An 18,881-nucleotide genomic window follows, 5' to 3' on the forward strand; every position below is an offset into this window, starting at 1 on the left:
CAGGGTTCCTGCTTCATGACAGAATCTGCTAGACATTCTGCAGAACACAGAAAAAAGTGACTGACAAAGTGGCAATGTAGGTGGAACTGTCTTTGAAATTTCCTGCTTCATGGAAAAGTCTGCTGGTGCTATAAAGCTGTAGGCTCAAGATGGATGCCCCAACAGTATAGAAGAACTTTGGGTGATTGTCCAGGCAGCAAGATGTCTCTGTCAATTCTAGAGTTTTAGAAGTAGCTTACAATGCATTTCCTGTTTATTTACTCCTTCTGGAGTCTTTGATGGTGTTGAAGAATAGATATAATTATAGTTTCCCTTAGTTATGATAAAAGATAAAGTAAATATAAATTTTCTAACTGTAATTTTTGGTTGATAACTATTTCATTGTGTGTAATCTTACTATATTAAAGTCAAAACCTTCTTTTTTATTTACACAGAGAAAGGGAGGTGATGTGTGATGTGAATATGTTTTATTGCCATTGGTTAATAAAGAAGCTGCTTTTGGTAAATGGCTTAACAGAATAAAGCCAGTCTGGAAGAGATATGTATAGAGAGAGTAGGCAGAGTCAGTGAGAAGCCATGTAGCCCTTCCAGAGGCAAATGCTGGATGGAAGCTTGGCGGTAAGCCACAGTCACATGGCAATATACTGATGAATCAAAATGGCTTAATTTAAGATATAAGAGTTAGCCAGACATATGCTTAAGTTATTGGCCAAACAGTGCTGCAAATAATATAGATTCTGTGTGTTTACTGTTGGACTAGGTGGAACAGAACTCTCCAACTACACAGGGTTTTTCTATATAACAGCCTTGCGTGTCCTGGAACTCACTCTGTAACTCAGGCTGGACTCTAATATAGAGATCTGCCTGCCTCTGCCTCCCAAGTGCTGAGTTTAAAGGTTGAGCCACCAATGCCTGGTGATGGAGGAGTTACTTTTATTTAATAAAGAGACTGCCTTGGCCCATTTGATAGGCCAACCCTTCGGTGGGTGGAGTTAACAGAACAGAATGCTGGGAGAAGGAAGCCGAGTCAGGGAGACGCCATGATTCTCCCACTCCAGACAGATGCAGGTTAAGATGTCCCCTGGTAAGCCACCTCGTGGACTACACAGATTATTAGAAATGGGTTAGATCAATATGTAAGAGCTAGCCAATAAGAGGCTGGAACTAATGGGCCAGGCAGTGTTTAAAAGAATACAGTTTCCGTGTAATTATTTCGGGTAAAGCTAGCTGTGTGGGCAGCCGGGTGCCAGGAACGTAGCCCGCTGCTCATCTTACAACAGCCTGGCTTAAATTTTCTTTCTGAAATCTGGCTATAGAATCACCATGTGAACCAGCTATGCCACTGCTACATTCATACCTGAAGCAGACTTTGTCAATATTCTGAAGATGTACTTGTACAGCCATGTTTATTACTGAACTCAGCTCAATTACCAGAAAATGAAACTAGCCCAGATGTCCACCAACAGATAAGAATATTTATAAAAGAGAGAATTTTATGTGAAGAGATATGAAGTCATAATATTTCTAAGACAGGTGGGAGGCAATTGGAGATCATTACATTGGGTGAAATGAGCCAAACTCAGAAAGACAGTGTTTTCCCTTACATGCAAACCCTAGATTTGCGTGTGTTTGTGTGTGTGTGTGTGCATACATACACATGTGTGTATATATATATATGTGTCTGTATGTGTATGTGCACATATGTGAGTGTGTGATAAAAACAGAAGAGAAGCCATGAGAGGGGTGGAAGAGATGCTAGAAGAGATGGGGAGGGAGCTAAAATAGAGAGGGAGAATATGTGTAATATAAAATATGAAGATGGTGACTATTTGTGGTCATGAAGAGGTTCAGCAAATATGGAACAAGAGTTCAGGAGAGAGGAAGGGGATGGTAAAGAATAAATATAGTCTGCAGTATATTATAAATATAGTCTGCATAGTATATTATAAAAATAACAACAAATATAATAATAATAAATGAGATAATAAAAATAAAGATAAAGATATTATTAGGAGTGAATATGCCATAATGAATCTCTTTACTTTTGCATGCTAACTATAGAGATTAAGGAATAATTACATTATATACTTTTACAGTAATTTTACAAGGGAAATTATTTCATACAATGGATACCATGCTAATGAAATCTCATAAACAATTTAAGAGTTTATGAAGATTTATAAAATGAAACAGATTGCATCAAGTGGTCATCTAACCAGCCCTTATATTTTTATAAATGTTCCATTGAAAACTTCTGTGACTATTTTGTTTCTGAATTCAGATCAAAATGATCTTACCTCACCGTCTGCTAGTTGAATTTATGGATCAAAGATTCAGGGCAATGTTTAAAGTTCTTTTTAGAAACTTCCAATACTTTGAAAAGGTTGGAACATGTACTTTTACCTTCTATACTCAAAATGCAAAACAGCCATGGATTCACACAGAAAATAAGATTCTCTCCAGTCTTGACCTTATGCGTCCACAGCAGATGCGCCCTTCATAGCCTAAGAAAATTCTTTTCTCCATTTTGTTTTGCTCTGTAAAAACAAGAGTGACTTGACTTTTGATGTATAATGTAAGTGCAGACAGATCCAGTTTATGCAAAATATGGCTGTAACTATACCTTACGCAAGTAAGCCAAAGATATGGGGATAAAACCACAGGGGCTGTGGAAGCGACTGGCTTTGTAGAAGTTACAAGAGTCCAGGCACAAAGGGTCCCATCCTGCCCCAGATCAGAGACTGGAGATCAAGTTAGCCAGGCCTACACTCTCCAAAATGGCCCTTTTCCTTGCAATCAGCCCACTGCTTCCTGAAGCCTGTCTGAGTGCAGATATGCTCCTTGTCACATAGTTCACTGACGAATAGCATCAGTGTCAGAAGTGACAGCTTTTTATAAGAAACTACTTTCAAATTATCAAGAATTTTCAGAGAAGGAAAGATAATAGCTACATGGTGACTGCTTAGAGGCTGACACTGCCCAAAAAGCCACTTATCAGATCTGCACATATCTGCTCACAGTGCTTGTGTTTATTTGTGAACATAAGCTCACAGTGGACATGCGTGTGCACACATGTGCATCTATAGGCCATTATTTTCTTTCTTTAGATTATTTTACTTTCTTTGTATATGGTGTTTTGCCTACATGTACATTCTTGTGTCATATGCAGGTCCGGTGCCCACAGATCCCAAAAGAAGGAGTTGGATTCCTTGGAACTAGAGTAACAAAGAATCGTTTGCTGCCATGTTGATGTTGGAACCTGTACAGAGGCTTCTGGGAGAATAGACAGTGATCTTACCTGCTAGTCATCTCCTCAACCCCAAGATCATTATTTTCTGAAAGTAGGATTCAAAAAATATTTCAGGGACAATGACAGCGACCTGCAGGCATGACTCTCAATATTTTCCCTCAATGTCCGCTTGAAGAACAGTGTGAAAGAACATAGAAAACATTTGCAGCAACTCTGTAATTTAAACCAGAGAATTTACAATTAAATTCCTGGGAAATGGTCAGGGAGGGTGATGTTATGACTTTAAAATAATAAAACGTATAATAAACCATTAGCATGTTAGACAATGGTATCAATAGTATTTCTGAACCTGAATTGGTAGACAAGTGATCGTGGGAAAGAATGACTTATGATCTAGGCCCACGTGTGTCAGATATGATGACACTCCCACATCTGTTACCCTGTCACTTAGCAAGAAACAAGGCTGAGATGGGGCCCAAGTATCCTCTGATCCCAGAGGTCAGACTGTTTCTACTCTCTTCGACTTACACGTGTTCGTTCTCTGTATTTCACTAATGAGGAGGTAGAAAACCCTACACTGTTCATGATATTGACTTATTCTCAAGCCAAACATATTTTGTGAGCTTGTTTTTCTACAACCAAACTGAAACCTGTTCCTCAGTCCTCTAGCGCTTTTCTCTTCAACTCACACCTTTCAGGTCTTCAGTAGCTTTAAAAATGGAAGCATCTTTCGTGTGAGACATATAATCATTAAGATGAAAGGCTTAAGGGACATTCTGAGTTTCTTGAGTCATGTACTCTTCGGGTCGACCTCAGAGTGACAGTGAGAAATGCAGTAGAAGGATGGGAGAAGGCGGCGCTGTCTGAGTTGTGTCTTCTTCAGGCTTCTCCTCCCCACCCCTGCCCCCACCAGGCACTGGTCAAAATCCTTTCTCCGACTCCCTGGATTCTGTTTTTTAAGAGCCACTACTTAGACGGGCCCATTCATCTACCTCCGAGTTCGAAGGAAGATTCGCATTACTGATTTTTCTTGCCATGAAACTTTTATTTTCAGGCCCAAGTAAATTGATGTTCATCTTCAATTCCCCGCATAATCTCCCAGGTGCACTCATTCTGAGGCGATGCGCTCGGCGAGACATACAGCTCCACTGTGGGCGAGATGGGATGTGGTTACTGAAATGAAATATAAAAGCCAAGAAGGAAAAATCGCCGGAGCACTCCCTCACCTCATTTCCAAGGGGTCAGCCTGGAATTTATCCTCCAAAGCATTCTGTTCAGCTTTAGCTCACCCCAGGGGCAAGCCTTCGATGGTGCTCCTTAGAGACACCAGAATTAATTTCCTAGAAATAATCACATTCTGCTTTATTATATTTATGTATTAATTCATTCACTCATTGAACAAACATTTATTGAGTGACCTTCCCAGACCAGGCACTAAGCCCGTCACTTAAAGTCTAAAACACAGAATTGGGAAATTATAGATTCCATGCCATGGCGAGGGAGAAAGCAAGAAGCATAAGAACCTTAGGGACCCAGAAGCCACCCTCGTTCTGCCTATAGGGTAACGGTTGAAGTTTGGCCGCTTGGGTACTTGGGATTCAGTCTTGCTGAGCAGGTAAAGAGGACACATACAAAGCAAATGTGTCTGTCTGAGCCATGAAAGATGAACAGGCATTTGTCAAAACATAGGAAGAAGCAGGTAGTCATGGGAGACCAGCTGCAGGAAACAAGGTGAGAGCCCAGGGCCACTTCACACAGAGGATTCCCCACAGCCCAGTGAGCCCTGTCTATATGGAAACAGGCCACTCTAGTAGAAGGTTTTAGGGCTCTATGTCCGCTAGTTCAAGGCTATTGTAAGTGGCAGCCATTAAATTTCAGATCCCGCAAGCTCCAGGGGAAAGCTCTGAATTCCCTGTTTGAAGGAGAAAAATAAAGGTTAGGAGGAAAAAAGAATTTCTGTTATGATATGAGAGCTGAGCAAATAAATTAACCCTCTTGTACTTTGTTTACTAATCTACATATTGGAAATGAACTGGCCTTCTTTTATCAAATAAATGTCTTAGTGTAGAAAATGTCTTGTTTGCTGCCCCTGTGGAATTAAAACGCCTTGTGCTATTTACAAAGTTTCCTTTCCTGGGCCTTCCAAACTCACCACCTGTGTCAACCCTGAGATTGGGAGCAACTGAAGCCAAATGTCTGGCTAATGGTTTGGAAAACAGAGTCAGAGGGGAAGCCGAGAACTAGACTATGGCTGAGCGGCCCACAGTCCTCCAGCCCATTTCTCCGAGTGTTCGTCCAAAGCTTCTAAGGTGGCTTGGGAGAAGTTAAAGGTGGAGGGGTAAGGCTGGCTTGCTATATTCATTTCCAGCACCACAATTGCACTATATGACGGTGGTACCCCAAAGTTGTTATTTAAAGCAGAAAAAAATACGTTTATTCTCGTAGCAGTATGGATACCAAGAATGGCCTCTGGGGAGCCTAGACGGGACAGTAGCAGAGGTTATTGGAGAAAGCATGTTCTTGCCTTATCTGTCCTCACGTCAGTGGCTCTGTTCATCTTCAAAGCGGGCAGCTTATTCTTTAAATCCTTCTTTCTCTACTATGTTCATGATATTTCCCACACTCTCCTCTTCCTGCAGTCAAGCATCTCTTAGTCTCCCTTCTATTAAAACATCTATGAATGGGCTGCTAAAGTGCTTGCCATACTAGACTAAGAACCAGACAGGGCAGCAGGGCGGTGGTGGCGCACACCTTTAATCCCAGCACTCGGGAGGCAGAGGCAGGCGGATCTCTGTGAGTTTGAGGCCAGCCTAGTCTATAAGAGATAGTTCCAGGACAGGCTCCAAAGCTACAGAGAAACTCTGTCTTGAAAAAAAAACAAAGACAAACAAACAAACAAATGAAAAAGAAGGAGACAGGGGTCCCCAAAACACACATAAAAATTATGGCAGCATGTATCTCCAACCCCAAGCTGGAAGGCAAAAGGAGGAGAATCCTTTGGGCCCCGAATCAGACAAATTTAAATCAAGACCAAGAAAAGTCCTTGTCTCGCAGAACAGTGTGGATGGCATTTAAGAAACAACCTAAGTTTGACTGTTGACTTCCATGGGCATGAATAAACATTTCCATCCGTTTACATATATATATAAGCATACAACATCACCAAATACTTGTGGCTATATTTAGGGCAACCCAAAGAATGCAAGCAATATCTCCATCTCTGTTATGTAACTTAACATCTATAAACATGTGTGTGTGTGTGTGTGTGTGTGTGTGTGTGTGTGTGTGTGTGTGTGTATACATACACATTTACATTATTTACAGGAGCAAGTGCTTGTACTTGGACATCTATGGGAGACTGTTATTTAATGTGGGATACTCATTTAATTACTAATGCCTGAACCCAAGGCAGACCTAAACTAGGGTGAAACAAGTCAGGCACCCAAAGCACATGGTTTAAGGAGGCCCTTGCTTCCAGGTACTTCAATAAATTTCACACTAAAATTGACATCTGTTTAAATTCCATGCAGTAACTATCTCACTTGTCCCTTGCCTTCTCTGAATCCAGTCTTGGAAAATTCCAGGGCTATGGCAGGACACAGCAATGATAGAACAGGGATGGCATGACTAACCAGTAGCCTTAAGGCAAAGTAACAAAACTCTGACTGGTTTCAGGAGCTGGACTGCGTGTGTGTGTGTGTGTGTGTGTGTGTGTGTGTGTGTGTGTGTGTGTAAAATAGTGATGCAGGTGGTGCATAGGAAGGATGAATAGAGCAACTGGATGATAGATATCCCATAACTAAAACTGACACTGTACTCCAGTAACATCTCAGAGTAGAGCCGATTTTGCACACACCTAGGCAACTTTGCCTTTACTGGGGAAACCGATTCCTGGCCAAACAGATAATGGAGCTTTTCAACCGAGATACCACTAAGAACCAAGCACCAGCCTCTCAGAAGCTAATGCACTGGGGGAAACACTGGGAAGACTAAAGAGTGGCTACAACCGAACCTCCTAGGAGAATAGGGTCTCCAAGAGAACGTGAAAAGCAGACAGTATGTATTTTGTGGATACATGTAGGAACTAGTTATGCTGCCCTGGCTGGCCTGGAACTCACTGTGTAGACTAGGCTAGCAGAGGACCGTAGACATGTACCAGCACAGTTGAATGAAGTGTCTCCCTTAGCGGGTTTCATGAATATCGATGTTACTTTTCTCCTGAATTATCACAAAGAACCAGCGATCGTTTGGGCCCCCACTGTTCTAAGCTGCCTGTCTTTGGAAAACCTAGCAGAGAGCAGATAATACCCAGACCCAGACCCACTTGTCCTCCCAACTAAAGCCTTCTCCTGCCCAACCCAAATCCCCCTTGTCCCTCCTCCTTCTTTGGCTCACACACTCTCAACCAAGAGGACAGTGACTCACACTAATTATACAGCAGCATTTTTTTTTCCTAACAGCAGCTGGGACTTTCTATTTATTTGCCAGCTATTTATAACTCACTTAGACAAGGAAGCCTCCTCCCACCCCAAGTAAAATTTCTCTGGGGTGGATCTGGTTTTATCTAAATTGGCTGGACAGAGTTGCAAAGCATATATAATCCATATTGAAAGAGATAAGGTTTTCTCCTTGTACTGGATATAAAAATAACCAACATGCAAAATGAGCATGGATAGGGAAAAATTAATTTACTTCCCTGCTTAATTAGTAGATGCAAGATAAATGTATCTGCTTAGCTCCCTAATTATAATAATACTTAACAGTTATGTGAAGCTCTTCATCATCAAAAATACCACTCTCTCCTGACACTAAATCATTAGTCTTTGGCACCCCTCTGTGAGCATCTTATCTAAATAGGAGAAAGACTATGGTGTTGGGTGGGGAGCTGAGGATTTAGAGAGAAGTACCAAGACTTTCCATCATTAAGTAAACTGTTCCATGTGGTCCTACCCTTCTGTCCCCAGAACCTGGGTGTCTGGGGACAATCTACAAGCCACAGGGAGAAGTTAGACGATGAGGCTCAGTGCTGTGAACATTTGCTCATCTGACTGGATAGCCAGGGCATTTCTTGTAGCAATAGCAGAACAGACATGACCACAAGAAGACAGAGACCCTGAGTGCCTCCTTGAAGAAGTGAACAACAAATGGAGCCCTGCTGGCTACTGTCATTATGTTTGTTCATGGGACTTCTTAACCTAGTGATGTTCAGATAAGAATTTCTGCCTTTGCCTTTTTTCTATAATGGTATCCAGCTCTCAACTTTACTCTTATCACCCTGGAACTCCTGATGTGAATCCCATATTTACTAGACACTAGAAATTTGACATCTCCAAATCCTGAGATCTCACAGTCCTTGCATCTTTAAACAAATAAATATTCAGCCTCAGAGTAGGGTTTGACATTCAATTCTTGGGAGTAAAGGAGGTGGTATGAGCCTAATTTCCCGGAGGGATGCATTTTGCCTTCCATCGCTAGCCTCCCCCACAGGTTCCTCCTAGCTTAGTGCTTCCGTCTTAGCCTGCCATGGACCAGAGCCAATGTCAATTTCTCTTCTTCCTGTTCTTCTTTCTCTTCTTCTTTTTCTTCTTCTTCTTCTTCTTCTTCTTCTTCTTCTTCTTCTTCTTCTTCTTCTTCTTCTTCTTCTTCTTCTTCTCCTCCTTCTCCTCCTCCTTCTTTTTCATAAATTCAGAGACCTTATTCTTAACAAACATTGGAATCACATTATTATTACAAAAAAAAAGAAACATTAAATTCAGCCAGCACTGTGTTTAGTGCCTGATAGACCATTAACATAAATTGTTTTAAAAATGAAATATTCAAATCATTTGCTAAGGACTTATTTTTTGATGACTTTCAAAGAGGTGAAACATATAACCAAACAATGGTAAGAAGCCACAATTGTAGATCTTGTTTTTATTTTGTAACCCAGGGTGGAGAAAGGGAGATCTCTCAAAGTGATTGCCACTGAAATTGCTGCTTTACTATACTTTTATTTCTCCCTTATTTTTAAATAAACAATAGGTCATGTGCATTTTGTTCAAATTCAACATTTTGAAAGATCAAAACTGCTATAATGTGATTAGAATGTCGACCTCTTTATGTGGCTGAAAGGCAATGCAATATTGAAACAGCTTTTGGAAAATACACATCAATGTGATGCAAAGGAACTCTTTCTTTTACCACTGCGTTCTATCTGCAACCAGAGAAAATTATAACTCAAGATTTTTCACAAGCCATCGCTCCATATTCTAATTCAATGTACATTTCTTCTTACAACATGTGGGTTCAGAAGAGGAGAAGGTAAAAATACACGCACATTGGCTACAGCGTTTCACAATTGCCTGGGAGGTAGGCATGTGTCCCCATTCTACACATCAGAAATCTGTTCTCATGTGCCCTGTCTGATCCTGTCTGCTGCTACATCGCTGCTACACACTTCTCATTTCTGCACAGGACTCCAGTTCAGAGCACCCAGGATGGAAAAGGCCACCCTGAAAGACGCGGGTTCAAGAAAGACAAACCAGAATGTTGATAAGAAGTCATGAAGGCCATAGGATCAGAAGGATCAGACTCAACTTCATGGAATCCAGATCTGGTGTTTTAGGGTTTCTGTTGCTGCGAAGAGACACTATGACCACAATGATTCTTATAAATGAAAACATTCAATTGAGATGGCAGCTTACAGTTCAGAAATTCAGTCTATTATCATCATGGCTGGGAACATTGTGGCATTGCAGGCTGGAGAAGCAGCTGAGATTCCTACATCTTGCTGGCAACAGGAAGTGTTGGTTGGTATCCTGAGCATACATAGGAAACCTCAAAACCCACCGCACAGTGATACACTTACTCTAATAAGGATACATGCTCCAACAAAGTCACACCTCTTAACAGTGCCACTCCTTATGAGATTATGGGGACCAATTACGTTCAAACCACCGCAGCTGACATGACAATGAACTCACAAGCTGAGGTTTTCATTTTGTACTTAAAGGAAGATGTTGGCTTTCTTAGCTCCTAAAGAATATGATTACCCTCTGAGAGAGAGAAAGCTGCCTAGGAATAAAAGAGCAGGGAAGAAGGAGACTTGCCAACAATGTTGCAGGAGAAACACAACCCCAGACCAAATAATCACTCTTCTGGAGGACAACTCTGAGTCTGAGATCCTCTGACTCCATGCCTTAGCTCAGCAGTTCAGTCATTTTCAAACAGAGAGAGGCTAAAGCAAAGCCTGAGTAACAGCCTTGCAGCCGTGTATGTGTGCTTCTGTCCTGAAATGAGCCTACTCACAAGTACAGCCAGTGTAGGCTCTGTATCCACAGCTGTAACTGGCACATTAACCATATGTTATTAGAGGTATAAATAGATTGCATTTTTTGAGTGGTGATTACTTGATTAATAAAAAGAATTGAAAATAAAAGAAACATATCCTATACAAACTGATTAAAAAAATGACAGTAGGGAAGGATGCTCAGAGTGGGGTGGTCTAAGGTTTTCATAGAGAATGCTTATCTTCTTTTCATATTTTAAAAATCACTGTGTAATAGTAGCAGTTATAATAAAAACTACCACTTTGTACTTTATATTTTCTTGGTGCATGCTACTTGTTTCCCCTATTTAATATGCACAAAATAGTTGTCATTTTTCCATCCCACCAAAAAGAACAAAGCACTGAAGACAGACGAGGTGTCCACAATCCCCAGTTAATAATTTCCTACTGAGTCTTAAGTCCTGGTACTTTATTTATTTGTTTGTTTGTTTGTTTATTTATTTATTTAAGATTTCTGCCTCTTCCCTGCCACTGCCTCCCATTTCCCTCCCCCTCTCCCGATCGAGTCCCCTTCCCTCTTCAGCTCGAACAACAATCAGGGTTCTCTAAACTGTGGGAAGCCCAAGGACCACCCACCTCCATCCAGGTCTAGTAAGGTGAGCATCCAAACTGCCTAGGCTCCCACAAAGCCAGTACGTGCAGTAGGATAAAAAAAAAAAAAACCATTGCCATTGTTCTTGAGTTCTCAGTAGTCCTCGTTGTCCGCTATGTTCAGCAAGTCCGGTTTTATCCCAGGCTTTTTCAGACCCAGGCCAGCTGGCCTTAGTGGGTTCCTGATAGAATATCCCCATTGTCTCAGTGTGTGAGTGCACCCCTCACGGTCCTGAGTTCCTTGTTCGTGCTCTCCTTCTGCTCCTGATTTGGACCTTGAGATTTCAGTCCAGTGCTCCAATGTGGGTCTCTGTCTCTGTCTCCTTTCATTGCCTGATGAAGGTTAATATGTTTGTCTTTGGATTCATCTTCTTATTTAGCTTCTCTAGGATCACGAATTATAGGCTAAATGTCCTTTATTTATGGATAGAAACCAAATATGAGTGAGTACATCCCATGTTCCTCTTTTTGGGTCTGGCTTATCTCACTCAGGATAGTGTTTTCTATTTCCATCCATTTGTATGCAAAATTCAAGAAGTCCTTGTTTTTTACTGCTAAGTAGTACTCTAATATGTATATATTTCATACTTTCTTCATCCATTCTTCTATTGAAGGGCAACTAGGTTGTTTCCAGGTTCTGGCTATTACAAACAATGCTGCTATGAACATAGTTGAGCATTTACTTTTGTTGTATGATAGGGTCTCTCTTGGATATATTCCCAAGAGCGGTATTGCTGGGTCCAGGGGTAGGTTGATCCCAAGTTTCCTGATAAACCGCCACACTGCTTTCCAGAGTGGTTGCACAAGTTTGCCTTCCCACCAGCAATGGATGAGTGTACCCCTTTCTCCACAACCTCTCCAGCAAAGGCTATCATTGGTGTTTTAACTACACTCACTGCCCAAAGATAACTAGTGAAACCTGTGGAGACCCAAAAATGTGAGCCTATTTCCACCTTGTCTGAAGGTCAGAGAGTTTGATCTTGCTCAGAGTTGTTGACAGTAACTGTGGGTACAGACCCTGAGCTAGGGTGTTGTTACTTGGTGTTTTGGACATTAAGATGGCCCACACGGGTAGATCCACTCCACCGCAACCAAAGGTCCTTCTTTTGAAATAAAAGGTTTGTCCTAGGAAATGGATGCCTTTAGGATACTTGGTCTAGGGTGGGTTCACTGCCTAAAGAACAGAATGCTTTTCTTAAGGATTAATGACTTGACTGTTCAAAGTATTGAAGCAAGTCACTGTTGTAGATGTCCTTTGCATCATGTTAAAGCAGCTCTTTGTTGGCTTCCCCTTTTTGTACTGGGGTATAAAGCATATGGAAAATAAACACAGATGAGTTGAGCATTCAGTATTACCCTCCCTTTACTATCCTGTGTCTCTGTGATCCTTTCTTATCTCTGTTCCTCTTACTTAACATTTTATAATCTGTGTGCTCCTACCCTGAGATGTACGAGTCCCCCACAGCTAGAATCACTGCAGAAGTCACCCCAAAACTGTGGCCTCCGACAGAAACCAGCACAAAAAGTGTTCAAGTATTGTATGCATCAATCTTTCTCATCACCACATGATAATCTCTGCATGGATCAAGTGGTCCTCTAGAGGAAGTACTCCCACTTTTGGTGGTAGAAGGCTTCTGCTCCTCTTCAGCATCCTCTCTGTCCCTGGCATGGGAGTACCTCAACCTGTCTTCTCTACTGTATACACCCGTGCTTGACATGGGAGAACCTCAGCCTGCCTTCTCTTCTGTGCACACCTGTGCCTGACATGGGAGCACCTCAGCCTGCCTTCTCCTCTGTGCACACCTGTGTCTGTCATGGGGGCACCTCAGCCTGCCTTCTCCTCTGTATACATGGAGCACTCTTCCTTCTCTAGTTTGTACACTGCTAAGTTACCTTCCACTTCCTATTTCGCACTCATACCCCCAAGAAAGAAATCTCCGCCTGACTTTCTTTAGTACTGCTTACTTATCCATTCATATATCTGTCTCCCCTGAAATTCTAGAAACCATTTGACCTTCATAATAGCATCCTAAAGGTTAAAGACAAGCATACCTCTTTTTACAAGAACAACCCGTCTGCTTTTCACTGGCATATGTTGTATTGATAAAGGGCCGCAGGCCTTTCTCTTTCCAAAACTTTCAAAACAGAAGGGCTCTGTCCAAAATAGAAGTGTATGTTACACTGTTCCCATAAAAGAAGGAAACAAGAGGAACCTCGGAGCCACAAGCATTCTATTTCCAAGTTCAGAGCAAACAAAAAATATGTCAGCCCAGAGGGGATAGATTTGGAGGGAAGGGGGAGCCAGATATGCAAACTTTATTCTATGTTTAAATACAGCATATGGGCCATTCCTATTTTAGGACAATAAATACTGACTTCCATATTTTGATAATTAATTATATAAAAAAGAGGCAAGCTATATTTGAAGGTCCTGGTAGGCATTCCAGTTATCAGTATTCAGGCCCAAGAGCCTATTTTTGTTGACAAATTTTGAGAAGTTCAGTTGGTGCCGCCCAAGTTCTCCTGTTATTTAGAAGCAGAGTTGCAATGAGGATCGAACATGGGCACTCACACCTCCTGTGAATCTCATTTTCTGGCGTCTACTTTTAACAACTTGATATATCCCTAAGAAAGCTGCAACCTTCTAAATCCAGGACTGGTGGGAGACGCCTTGCAGGTGCTGAGCTGAGGGACAAGTGATTCTGAAGGGCAATGATAGTGGCAAGGCTCCAGAGCCCCAGTGCAGTGCTCTGTGGGGACTCAATAAACCTGTGTTCATCATTAATTGTTAGGTTATTAACTTAAAAGCCTGAAAAAAATAAACTATCCATGCTTCTAGAGGTAAGAACATATTCCTCTCCTTCCAGCTTCCATGATGTGACTGCTCTAGAACCCTCCTTCCAAGACAGATGATGACAGTGTCTAACCTCCTTTCTGATGATCATTCTTGACTCAGTTGCCCCCTCAATGACAACCACAGTTTTCCATTGATTTGAAGCTTGTCTCAAATTCATGCCCTTTGCCATACATAGGCCTTTGGCCCCAAGGTGTTCATGATTCACAAATATAATTCGTGAAAAGTGTATCCTTTGGTATTTTCCCCTCTAACTAAATGTGACATGTCACAAAAATGCAAGGGTCAGTCAGGGCTACCTGCATCTTGTTCATTGTGATGGCTCCTCAAAATCTTCTTGTGCTGTATGGGAAGCACTAAGACCAAGTATAGAATAGTGAGTGACGTGTTTGACTTCCATATATCTGGTCATACATAAAACTTTCATCCTCACCTCTCAACTCCCATTACTATCCTTTTCTAGGACAGATTGTTGGACTACATCCCCAACTCCTTGGCCTTGGGAGTATACCTTTTGACCATGGTCATACTTCTTGGGGTACAGAAAAATGTTGTGGAATATTATGCTATGTAAAGATGTGCTACATTTGTTTATGCTGTTTATTTAATGATGTAAAGATGTATTGTTTTACCTGCCTAAAACACCTAATTTGTCTAATGAAAAGCTAAATGGCCAATAGCTAAGCAGAGGAGGGATAGGCATGGCTGGTGGGCAGACAGTATAAATAGGAGGAGGAATCTAGGCTAAAGAGAAAATGGAGAGAATAGGAGAGAAAGAGAGGGAGATTCCTGTGGCCAGACAGACGAACACAAAGTAGGACATACAGAATGAACAAAAGGTAGAGAGCCCAGAAGCAAATGTAGATGAAGAGAAACCAGTTAATTTAAGTTACAAGAGCTAGTGGGGCAAGCATAATACAAGTCTGAGTATTAATAACTAATAATGTCTCCATGTCATGATTTGGGAGCTGGTTGGTGGCCGAAAAGAAAGCATGTTCTTATTTGGGAAAACCTTAGTGTGAAGGAGTCTGAGACTTCTCTGCTGTCTGTACAGACAAATCACCATTTCTGTTCTGGATTTGATCCTATCCTTGGGATCCATATGACTGGACTTTTCTTCTTCATCCTATAAGAAGTAGCATTCTACTTATAGGATTATCCACTTCTCTGCAACATCTGCTTTGTTATGGCATATGGCTTCTCCTTTCTGCTACATCCCTGAAATCATGATTTCCAAAAGCATTACAATTGATCTTGGAAACTAAATCTCCTTTGTATTTAAAATTTGAAGATTTGTTTATGAACTCAAGGACCAAAGGAAGGTGTACTGAAAAAATGGCTTAAGAGAGTTTCTTGCTTTTCCAAATAGCCAGAATTTGTTTCCTAGTTTGGGTGGTTAACAACTTTCAGTAACTCCAAGTTCAGGAGAACCTCTGACCTCTGCAGAAAACTGTATTCATGTGCATGTACTACACATAGATAAACATACATACATATAACTAAAATAATAAGGTGAAGATAACATTTTGATAAGAATTGATAGGCCCAGTATGTGTGTGCTTGTGCATGTGTTCATGCACAGACACACACACATTCACACGACACCCACATACACACATCACACACAAACACAGAGACATACATATATACATCACAATACACATACACACACACACAAGACTTGTATACACACATATACCACACACATACACACAAAGACACACCATATACACACATACAACATACATTGATACACATAAGCACACAACACACACACGTTTCATCATTTGTTGGTGTTATCTTGTTTCAGCCTTCACTAATTTTAGCACAGGTATTGAGATGATTATGTTATTTCCTTTCTTTATTCTATTTAATGTAATAAATTACATGATTGATTTTCAAATGTCAATTCCTGAAATAAAAGAGTGAACTTAGTTAAAAGGTACATTTACTTTTACATAACACTACAATTGCTTAATTGGTATTTAGAAAGTTTTATGTCTATATTTCTCACACAGATGGCTCTTCTACACAAAGTCCTTGTCGGATTTGGATATCAAGTTATGTTTATTTCATAAAACAAGTAAGAATGCATTGAAAACGTAGTCCACACGGAATCTTATGCACCAAAGGTTATAGTGGATTTGCTCACAATTTGAAAAGTAAGAAGCAGTTAAGCTGTCCATCATTTGATGAATGATGACAGAGTAAAATATTATTCCACATCAAAAAGAAGAAAACCACTAACAGATGCATATTTATAAGCTAAAGGGGCCAGTCTAAAATGTTTATGTACTCTATTATTTCAACTATATGACATTATGGAAAAAAGAAAACGGTCACAGTAAAAGATGACCGTGGCCATCAGATTCTGTACTAGGGAGGGATTATGTATGAATATGCGTTACTCTATCCAATGTTGTAAGAAGGATATATGACATTGTACATTTATTCAAGCCCATAGGACTGTATAAAGAATGAACCTTAATGTAAACTATGAATTTAGACAAATAAAAATGTATCATATCATCATTCTAACACATTGTTTTGGTTTATTTTCCTGTTATTTCCTGTATTAATTCTCTGATTAAAACTCTCTCTCATACTTAAAGGTACAGTTGAACCAAACAAAAAGGTCAAGGCAGCAGGAGCTCAAAAGCAGCCGGTCACATGGCAGCAGACGACACAAGTGAGCCATGCATGTGTGCCAGTGCTCAGCTCCCTTTCTCCATTTTACACAGTCCAATTTCCCTGCCCAGGTAATCATGCTACCCACAGCAGGCAGGTCTTCCCACCACAATGAACATATCAAGATCACCCTGCACATGCATGCCAAGAGGCCCATCTTCCTCCCTAGATCTGGCCAAGTTGACACTTACTAACCATCACACATGTACAACACTAATCAGATTTTTAAATAAGGTACTGAAGAGCTCAGGTAGCATGTAGGATTGATGGATTTGCTGACAGTTTTCGGTAAAGAAGAAATTTCTGTGAAAGTAGTCATTGACTTTAAACCATAAAACACTTGAATACACTTCACCAATGATGATATGAGAATGACAATAGGCACATAGAAACATCTTGACTGATATCAGACATCAGGTAAATACAAAATAAAACAATACTAAAGAATCAGTACTCATCAAAAAGATTTTTTTAAGGTGGCAAAGCAAAGATCTAGAAGTGAGGAACACATGGAGGTGCCTTCTTACAAAGCTAATAGGAATGTGAACTATTATGGCTGCTACACAAAATAGTTCGCAGTTGTTTAAACAGAGGCAAATCTATAGCAAGATCCCACAGTTTCACATGGGGACTCTGATCTAGGACAATGTTTCTCAACAAATTGTTTGCTTCCAAATCTGTAGCAAGCCTTTTTTGAAGTTCTTTTAGTTATCTTGTCAATAAATTTAACACAGAGGAAGACGGATGTCTCCTTAAATATCTGCTTCTGTACTTTATGCCAAAGAAGAATAGGATGTTTCACCCCTAAAACCAATGTTCCCCATTAGAAATAATATTTCCTTCATTGAAAACATATACCCAAGAGAAGTTATCCTTTTTAATTGAAAAAAAAACTGTCTTGGTAAACAACAATATTGCTTCTTTACTATGGGGATGGTAATATTAAAAGCAAATTTTTAAATGAATTAGAAATCAAGATGATGTCATGCAAACAAAACCCAAGACAATAATGCATAACAGACAATTCAACAAGAAGTATAAAAATTCCAGAGTCCAAAGCATTATGCAAGTAAAAATCCAAATGTAGCAAAGAAAAGTGATAACTGGAAATGAAAGAATTAACTAACGATTTGACTTATATTTTTGTTTGTAGAAGATGATACTCAACATTCTAGGGCAAACACACTGCTAATGTGTTCAAGTTTATAGCATGTATAACAGTCAAAATGTATGAGAAAACTCTTACAGACGATGGTGAGAGGAGTCAGAGATAGAGCATAAATTAGTCCACGGAGGAAAGAAAATGTCAAATCCTTAGAAACTACCCAGAAAGTATAATAATTGATGAAACAAATAGAAAACTGTGCTCTAACATGTATATATTAATTCAATCATAATGGCCATCATGTAATTGGTAAACATGAACTGTCTGGGACATTGAGATTGTTATATTAGATAAAAGAACAATACCCTGTTATCAATGTCTACAACAAAGTTCTAGTTTAAGTTATAAAATATCAATATGTAGTTTAAAATTAGCAGGTAAAAATGCATATCAAATAAAAAAATGAAAGACACAATCGTGTAATGATATGCTGCAGCTGCAGCTCCCTGAGGGACACAGCAGGCCACTGTGGATGGTTTAGGGCAGCAGCGGTGGGAGACCACGGTGGGCCATAAGGGGCAGCTGGTCCCACCACCCAAGACCTCTGTGGGTTCCAGACAGACGAGAGGCAGGTGAGAAATTTGTCCCATGAGGAACTGAGGAGCCACAGTGGGTGAGAGACACAGACAGATAGGCATGCCATGCAGAGAAAGTGGGTATTTATTTAGTGGATTATGGAGGGGAAAGGGGGAAAAGGGGGAAGAGCAGAGAGAGGGAAAGAGAAACAGAAGAGGGAGGAGAAAAGAAGCTACTTCTTCGGGAGAGAGATGGAAAAGAGAGAGCATAGGCTGGAAGCAGAAGAAAGATCCACTTGCCTTGGTAGAAGGGTGAGCGAATGGGGCTTATCTCTAAAAGGGACAGGACAGACCATTATGGGTAGCTATATAATTATACACCACGTAAAAACTTTCAATCAAAAACGGACCAATTTGTAATAGTGTGTGCATAAGATAACAGTTTAGTATGCACAATACATGTAAGTAGTGGGGGGGGGGGTTAAGTCACT

Source organism: Microtus pennsylvanicus, chromosome 10, assembly GCF_037038515.1.
Source record: "Microtus pennsylvanicus isolate mMicPen1 chromosome 10, mMicPen1.hap1, whole genome shotgun sequence".
In the NCBI taxonomy this organism is placed as follows: domain Eukaryota; kingdom Metazoa; phylum Chordata; class Mammalia; order Rodentia; family Cricetidae; genus Microtus; species Microtus pennsylvanicus.